Consider the following 9,545-nt stretch of genomic DNA (forward strand, 5'->3'; position numbering starts at 1 on the left):
AAAAATTACGGCCCTCGTTTCTGCAACTGGTCACATGGTCATAGTTGGTGTTTAGAACTACCTTCTTCTACTACCCATTCCATATCCCTTGCCTTCAGGAAGCACCTCAGCTGGTCATGGTTCTTTGCCTGGTGGGGTAACCCAAGCCATCATTCCTGAAGGATCTGGGCCGTTAATAGTCCTATCTGAATTGGGTTGTTTTTAAGTTTTCCAATGATTTTAATCACAGAGCATGGTAGAACTAAAAGACCACCTAAGGGACCACCTGTATTCCAGACATACTCTTCTTTACCTCCATTATGCAATAACAGTCCAATTTCCCCTTGGTAATCAGGATCAGGAACCCTGCTGGAGCGGTGGTGGTTTAAGTGCTCAGCTGCTAACCAAAAGGTGGGTGGTTCAAACCCACGAGCTGCTCCATGAGAGAGAGATGTGGCAGTCTGCTTCTGTAAAGATTACAGCCTTGGAAACCCAATGGGGCAGTTGTATTCTGTCCTACAGGGTCAGTATGAAACAGAATCAACTCAATGGCAGGGGGTTTGATTTTGGGAATCAGTTTCACTCACACCAGCCAATATGGTAACTCCCTTCTTTGCCTGTTGATTCAGAAGCATGAGGACTCCAAAGTGATCAGGTGGCATTATTCCACTTCAATGGAATCAGTGTTGTGACTCCTGGTAGGAGCAGTCCTCCCTTTGGAAATAAGATCTCTAGATCAGCAGGGGAAGGCTCCAGGGGAAGTCTTTCTCTGTGGGCTCTGGAGGAAGGTCCTTGTCATCAGTCTTCCTTTGGTATAGGAGCTTCTCTGCACAGGAACCCCAGGTCCAAAGGACATGCTCTGCTCCCAATGCTGCATTCTTGGTGATATGAGGTCCCCCTGTCTCTTTACTCACTTCTCTCTTTTGTATCTCAGAAGAGATTGACTTAAGACAAAACCTAATCTTGTAGATTGAGTCCTGCCTCATTAACATAACTGCCTCTCATCCTGCTTCTTTAACATCATAGAGGTAGGATTTACAACACATAGGAAAATCACGTCAGATGATAAAATGGTGGATAGTCACATAATACTGAGAATCATGGACTAGCCAAGTTGACACAAATTTTTGGAGGACATAATTCAATCCATAACACCCTGCAAGGTATATCCACCTAGCTGGCGCCATAATTGAGTCTTTAAAAGATCATTCCATCATTCTGTCCAGCAAGCTGCCTCAGGATGATGGGAAACATAGTAAGACTGGTGAATTCCATGAGCAGGCCCATTGTCACATTTGATTTGCTGTGAAGTGAGTCCGGGAGGCGATGCTGTGTGGGATAACATGATGGTAGATAAGGCATTCTGTAAGTCCATGGATGGTAGTTTTGGTAGAAGCATCGTGTGCAGGGAAGGCAAATCCATATCCAGAGTAAGTGTCAATCCCAATAAGAACAAAATCCTGCCCTTTCCATGATGGAAGCGGTCCAGTGTAATCAACCTGCCACCAGCCTACTGGTTGATCACCCTGAGGAATGGTGTCATACTGGGGACTCAGTGTTGGTCTCTGATTCAGCTCTCAGCAGTGTCTGTGGCCAAGTTAGTCTTTGTGAATGGAAGTCCATGTTGCTGAGCTCATGTATAGCCTCCATCCCTTCCACCATAGCCACTTTGTTCATGAGCCCATTGGATAATGGCAGGAGTGTCTGGGGAAAGAGGCTGATTGGTATCCACAGAACATGTCATCCTGTTCACTTGGTGGTTAAAATCCTCCTCCGCTGTGGTGATCCTTTGATGAGCATTCACGTGGGATGCAAATATCTTCACTTCTTTGGCCCATTCAGAGTTTTATCCTCATCTTTCCAATACCTCCTAGTCACCAACTTTCCAATCATGTTCCTTAAAAGTCCCTGACCATCCAGCCAAACCATTGGCCACAGCCCATGAATCAGTATACAGTTGCACATCTGGCCATTTCTCTTTTTAAGCAAAATGAACAACCAGATGCAATGCTCAAAGTCCTGCCCACTGGGAAGATTTCCCTTCACCACTGTCCTTCCGGAAGTCCCAGAAATGGACTGCAGTGCTGCAGCTGTCCACTTATGAGTGGTGCCTGCATATTGAACCATCTGTAAACCAGGCATAAGTTTTCTCTTCCTCAGTCAACTGATCATAAAGAGCTCCCTATGAGGCCATAGGTGCAGATTGGGAGAGAGAAGGTAATGTAACAGAAGTGGGGACCATGGGCATTTGTGCCACTTCCTTATGTAACTTACATGTGTCTTCAGGGCCTGCTTGGGCCTGATCTTGTATATACATATCACTTCCATTTGATGATGAAGTGCTGCTGTGCATGTCCAAATTTATGACTGTGGGACGGACAACACCCAGTTCATGATGGGCAGCTCAGGTCATGTGGGAACTTGGTGGCCCAAGGTTAAGAGGTCAGTTGCTACTAAGGCCAAGTAACAAACAAGCTGCTTCTCAAAAGGAAAGTAGTTATCTGCAGAGGATGGCAGGGCTTTGCTCCAAAATCCTAAGGGTCTGTGCTGTGATTCACCAGTAGGGGCCTGCCAAAGACTCCAAACAGCACCTCTGCCACTGCCACTTAAAGCATCATTGGATCAGCTGGGTCATATGGCCCAAGTGGCAGAACGGCTTGCACGGCAGCCTGGACCTGTTGCAGAGCCTTCTGTTCTTCTGGGCCCCACTCAAAACTAGCAGCTATTCGAGTCTCTTGGTGAATAGGTCTGAGTAGCACACACAAATTAGGAGTATGTTGCTTCCAAGATCCAAAGAGGCCCACTTGGCATTGTGCCTCCTTTTTAGTTGTAGCAAGGGCCAGATGCAACAACTTACCTTTCGTCTTAATATGAGTATCTCGACATGCCCCACCCCTCTAGAAATTTCACTGAGGTGGAAGGCATGTGAATTTTTGTCTAGTTAATTTCCCACCCTCTGGCATGCAAACGGGGCCTTGGTGGCACAGTGGTTTAGAGCTCGGCTGTTAACCAAATGGTTGGCAGTTTGCATCCACCAACTGCTCCTTAGAAACCCTATGGGGCAGTTCTACTCTGTCCTATAGGGTCGCTATGAGTGGGAATTGACTCCACGGCAACAGGTTTGGTTTTTAGTTTAGCACGCAAATGTCTTACAAATAAGTTTAGAGTTGCTGATACTTCTTCTTTACTAGGTCTAGTCAACATAATGTCATCAATGTAATGGATCCATTGAGATTGGGAGAACCCCTGAATCTAATGCCTGGAAATATCGCATGAAACCATTGTTAAACTAAAAAACGGTTTAGCCCAGTTAGTAAAGAATGCTTGCCTTGAGCGTAGAACCCTTATAGAGGATTATCTATATGAGTGTAAACTAACAACAGTTAATCTAAAGCACACATGAGAACTTTAGGGGCAGAGAGCCTAAATTAATGATGATGAAACAATGTCGGTAGAGATAATGAGAATGGTGTCACAATGGGAAATGTGTAACTAATCGTATTGAACTGTTCATGTAGAAATTGTGAATGGTTGTTATGTTTGGTTGTGTGTATTGACATCAAAAATAAATACAATATTAAGAAAAAAAAGAATAGCCGGAGACAGGGGCGCGAAGAGGATTGTTAGGGCTCTGTCTCCTCCTCCCGACTCTGCTTTGCTTTATTCCACAGCAGATCCTCTCTAAGGAGTGGGCAAGATGGTCACTAACAGCAGTATCTTCCTGGTCAGACAACTCAGAAAAAAGAAAACAATCTTCTCTTTTCCAGTCTTTGTATATCCATATTAAAGAAGACTTTGAATGGTCTTATTTGAATCATATGTCTGGAACCACCTCTCAACCATTACAAAGGCTGGGGATATTGGGAACCATGGCCAGGTCTCATGGCTACTCTTGTGGCAACGAGATTGACAGCCCCATCAAAACCAAGAACATTGGGAAGACTTTCCCAACACAATGAGAATGGGGTCAGGGAACTTTTAGGGGCAGAGAGCATCTACCTAAACCAGTTGCCATTGACTCATGGTGATCCCATGTGTGTCAGGGTAAACATATGCTCCATAGGGCTTTCAATAGAATTTTTCAGAAGTAGATCCCCAGGCCTTCCTTCTGAAGTGCTTCTGGGTGGATTCGAACTGTCAACCTTTCAGTTAATAGCTGAGCATGTTAACCTTTGGCACCACCTAGTGACTGTAGGAAGGCCGTGGTGGTGCAGTGGTTAAGAGCAGTTCAAAAGGTCGGCAGTTCAAATCCACTAGCTGCTCCTTGGAAACCCTATAGGGCAGTTCTGCTCTTTCCGGTAGGGTCACTATGAGTCAATGGTAATGGGTTTTTTGGTTTTTAGTGACTGCAGCATCTACCTACAATCAGGTATTTGTATTGACAAAATGGTAGATAATAGTTCTGTATTTGTGCATGTATCTATCTAAAATATTCTAACCTATGAGATTGTGTATGAATGTAAAATACCTGGGAAGTAAGGAGGGATACAGCAGGAAGCAGATGGGACAGCCCTGCCATCTAGATTGCAGTGGCTTATGTCTGTACATTTTGTACCATATATATATATTTCACTATTGGAAAGAAAATAAGTATTTGCTAAGGGGTACTTGAATGGTAAAAGAAAGCTAATGTTTTTCCTTTTATGTTTGTTGAACTCAATCATAGTAAAACCCAGTCTCTGGCATTCTGTTAACAAAAGCAATATTAATCTTATATTTTATCATTAAATGTATTAATAGATACTCAGGTTTATCATACATAAACTCAGTTTATTGCAAGGTAGTTATGGCAAGGCACACAAGTAAGATCTCACAGCATTCATTTAGAACTTGGGAATCAGAATCAACAATTACAACTGCAATGTTAGTTCAATGATTAGAGTCCAAATCTTTACACTTTTAACAAGAGGTCGAAGGCTTTTTACCTTTAACAAGAGGTCTCGGGAGGAAGGCTTAACCATTCCTCGGCTGGAACTCAGCAGCGGTCCCTTGTAGCTAAGGTCCAAGGTTGGCAGTGGTGGCCGGGGTCTCAGCAGGCTCTTGGTCTTCAGAGAGAGTAGGAGAATAGAGAAAAACCCCCTTGCCTTCTCTCATTGAGTGAGCAGAAGTAAAGGGTTTATATGTGAAATTCTCACCTTGGCCTCACACAGTAAGAGCCAGTGTGATGTCAAAGACTAGTATGTTGTGCCTTTTATCCATGGTTAGAGATGAGCCAAATGACACATGTTTTCTTCAAGGTTAGATATTAGGGAGGTTGTTTAGACTTATGGCTCAATGCTAGTTTATAACTAGCATAACTATGTTATGTCTTCTATATCACAGCCACATCAGGTCAAAGTCAACTTAAAAGTTGTTTACATTCTTTGCATACTACACATGCTTCTATGCTATGTCTAAGTTCAGAATATTTCTAAATAATTTTCTCATGATTTACAGGTTTCTAATGGCTTGTAGTTCATGTTAGAGAATCTCACAAAGGTAGATATATTTCTCTTTCTATATTCATATTATGAGTGATTATACATATGTATTTTGAAAGCATCATAGTGACGTATCTTATGGGGTTTAAGAGCATTATAAAAACATACAAAACAGTATGTATTAGTCTTCATTTCCCTTGAATTCTACTATTTAGAAGACTTGATGAATGTCCAATGCACAAATACTTTTACGATTACTATTATGGAATATATATGATATATTAAGTTTCATAATGATTAAAGTTTGATTCAAGCAACGGATTTGAAGTTAAAAATGTGATCTATGAGGTTCCTGTAATATATGAAAATATGAAACTAATTATGAGCGTGCAGCATAGTGCAAGAACGACATGTCAGTTACCATGGATTCATTTCCAGGACTTAGCAATTCAAAGACAAAGGACTGAAGGCTAAGTGATAATCCTACACCTCAATAAAACCTACTGACAATACAACGATGATACTATACACTAATGCAAGTGCATTTTCAAATCTTTGCTGTTTTTTGATAAATCATAGATACGATAGATTAAATATAGGATGCTAATTTAATCTTATCAATTATTAAATGGATACCAAATATACCAGAGCTTACACAAAATATAGTTGTACTAAAGATAATAGCCACCAGTCATCTGTCTGCTTATTGTACTATGGTGGCTTGCATGTTGCTGTGATGCTGGAAGCTATGCCAATAATATTTCAAACACCAGCAGGGTCACCCATGGTGGACAGGTTTAGCAGAGCTTCCAGACTAAGACAGACTAGGAAGAAGGACCTGGCAATCTACTTCTAAAAAGTTGGCCAGTGGAAACCTTATGAACAGCAATGGAACATTATCTGATATAGTGCTGGAAGATGAGCCCCCCAGGTTGGAAGGCACTCAAAAGACCACTAGGGAAGAGCTGCCTCCTCAAAGTAGAGTCAACCTTAATGATGTGAATGGAGTCAAGCTTTCAGGACCTTCATTTGCTGATGCGGCTTAACTCAAAATGAGAAGAAACAGCAGCAGACATCTATTAATAATTGGAACATACGAAGTATGAAGTACAAATGGAGGAAAATTAGAAGTCATCAAAAATGAAATGGAGCCTCCACCAGACTGAGTCCAGTACAGCTAGATGGTGCCTGGCTACCACCACTGACAGCTTTGACTGGGATCAAAACAGAGGGTCCTGGACAGAGCTGGAGAAGGATGTAGAATCTAACTCACAAAAAAAGATCAGATTTACTGGCCTGACAGACTGGAGAAACCCCAAGAGTATGGCCCCTGGACACTGTTTTAGCTCAGAGATGAAATCACTCCCAAGGTTCACCATTCAGCCAGGGATTGGACAGTCCCATAAAACAAAATGCGACTAATGAGACACAGCAGTCCAGGGACAAGGACTAGAAGGCAGGAGGGGAAAAAAGCCAGTGTTAGGGAACCCAAGTTTGAGAAGGGACAGTGTTGACATGTCGTGGGGTTGTTAACCATGGTCATAAGGCAATATGTGTACTAACTGTTTAAGGAGAAACTATTCTGTAAACTTTCATCTAAGGTACAAAAAAAAATTATCTATGTGAGATCAAATTGACAACAGCAACTCAAAAGGTTTGATGGGAAGCGTAGGGCCAGTGAGTTGAAGATAATGGTGATGGAATAATTTGGAAAAGGATGGTGAGAATAGAAGCACAACTGGAAGAGTGTAATCGATGTCACTGAATTGTACATGCAGAAATTTCTGAAATGTATCTTTGGTTATGTATATTTTCACCAAAAAAAATAAAAGGTCCTCCAAGGTCGAGAAGGGAGATGTTGACATTGTCATGGGGTTGTTGACCAATATCATAAAACAGTATGTGTACTGACTGTTCAATGAGAAACTATTTGTTCTGTAAACCTTCACCTAAAGTACAATTCAAAAAAAAAAAATTAAAAAAAAAAATGAAATGGAATGCGTAGAGATTGATATCCTAGGCATTAGTGAGCTGAAGTGGACTGGTATTGGCCATTTTGAATCAGACAATCATGTGGTCTACTATGCCGCGAATAACAAATTGAAGAGGAATGGTGTCGCATTCATCATCAAAAAGAACATTTCAAGATTTATCCTGAAGTAATATTTATATGCCTACAAGGAAGACCAGTTAATACGACTATTATTCAAATTTACTCACCAACCACTGACGCCAAAGATGAAGAAATTGAAGATTTTTACGAACTTCTGCGGTCTGAAATTGATCAAACATGCAGTCAGTATGCATTAATAATTACTGGTGATTGGAATTCGAAAGTTGGAAACAAAGAAGAAGAATTGGTAGTTGGAAAATATGGCCTTGGTGATAGAAATGATGCTGGAGATGGCATGATAGAATTTTGCAAGACCAACGACTTCAGCTCTACCGCATCTAATGAGATTAACCCAGCTGTGTCTAAAGAGCCTTTGTCTGAGTCACTGCCTGGGGCATCACCTGAGGCAGATGCTTTACTAGACAATGCTGAATGTTCTCAAAAGACTTGCCCACCACTGATTTTGGCTTCTAGACCTATAACTAGACTTAAGTCACAGTGAGCCCCAAAAGTTAAAGTACAGAAAGTGTCATGGATTGAACTGTGTCCCCCCCAAATATCTGTCAACTTGTCTGGATCATGGTTCCCAGTATTGTATAATTGTATACCATTTTGTAACCTGATGTGATTTCCTCGTGTGTTGTAAATTTAATCACTATGATCTAATAAAATGGATTAGAGGCAGTTATATTGATGAAGTATATAAGATTGGATAGTGTCTTAAGCCAGTCTCTTTTGAGATATGAAAGAGAGAAGTGAGCAGAGACACATGGGAACCTCACACCACCAAGAAAGCAGTGCCAGGAGCAGAGCGTGTCCTTTGGAACTGAGGTTCCTGCGCTGAGATGCTCCCAGACCAAGGGAAGACTGATGATAAGGACCTTCCTCCAGAGCCAACAGAGAAACTGACACCCTGAATTTGGACTTGTAGCCTATTGGACTATGAGAGAACAAATTTCTCTTTGTTAAAGCCATCCACTTTTGGTATTCCTGTTAGAGCAGCACTAGATGACTAAGACAGAGTGTGACCCAGGAGGATGTATGCTACACTCCAAAAGAACTGCTTGACTTTTCTAATATGTACAAACAGAAACGTGGGGAATATATGTGGGAATGGTTATTAAGGGTGTTGGATAGTGGTGCAAGGAACATAACGATGGATCAGTCTGAGTTTATTGACATGGGCCTATTAAGCACAGATTCTTCATTCAATATTTCAGCTCGAGAAGTTAGGAAGGGATCTAATAGTTTATTTGGTTGGGTCACTGAAGCATGGATAATGCAGTGGCATAGTCTAAATCAAGTTGAAGTACCAGACCTGCCTTGGTATACTGTAGAAGAAGATTTTTACCACAACAGTGAGGAACAAATTTGTGAAGGGAGCCCCAGCATCCCTGAAGACTGCTGTGACTGCTATTTTATGTAAATCAGATTTGACAGTGGAAACTGCCCTAACTGAATTAAGATACCTAACTACAGTGGGGCTGATTGGACGCCGTGGTAGGGGCCAAGTGGCGGCACTCAGTGGACAAAGACAAGGTGGGCGTGGTTACCACAATGGACAGCGGAGTCAAAGCAGTGATCAGAATAGTCTGACTTGTATGAACTCATGGTGTTGGCTACTTAGTCATGGTGTCCCTAGCAGTGAAATAGATAGGAAATCTCCTAAATATTTACTTGATCTGTACAAGTGGAAGAATTCTAGGTCAAGTGAACAGCAGTCTAGCTCGAATTGTCAGAGGGTCACAGCCCCTCAATCAATTCCCAAACTTGAGTGAGTTTAAAGACCCACAACCCCTTGAATGAAGGGAAGGCCAGGTTCCCTTGAGGAAGGACTCCAATACACTGCCAAAAACTTACACTGTTAATCTTTCTCCCAGCTTTCTCCAAAGGAATCTACAGCCTTTTCGAGAGTGACCGTTCACTGGGGAAAAGGAAATAATCAGACTTTTTGGGGATTACTAGATACTGGCTCTGAACTTACAGAAATTCCAGGAGTCCCAAAATGTCAATGTGGCCCACCAGACAGAATG

This window comes from Trichechus manatus, unplaced genomic scaffold, assembly GCF_000243295.1.
Source record: "Trichechus manatus latirostris isolate Lorelei unplaced genomic scaffold, TriManLat1.0 scaffold00018, whole genome shotgun sequence".
Taxonomy (NCBI): Eukaryota; Metazoa; Chordata; class Mammalia; order Sirenia; family Trichechidae; genus Trichechus; species Trichechus manatus.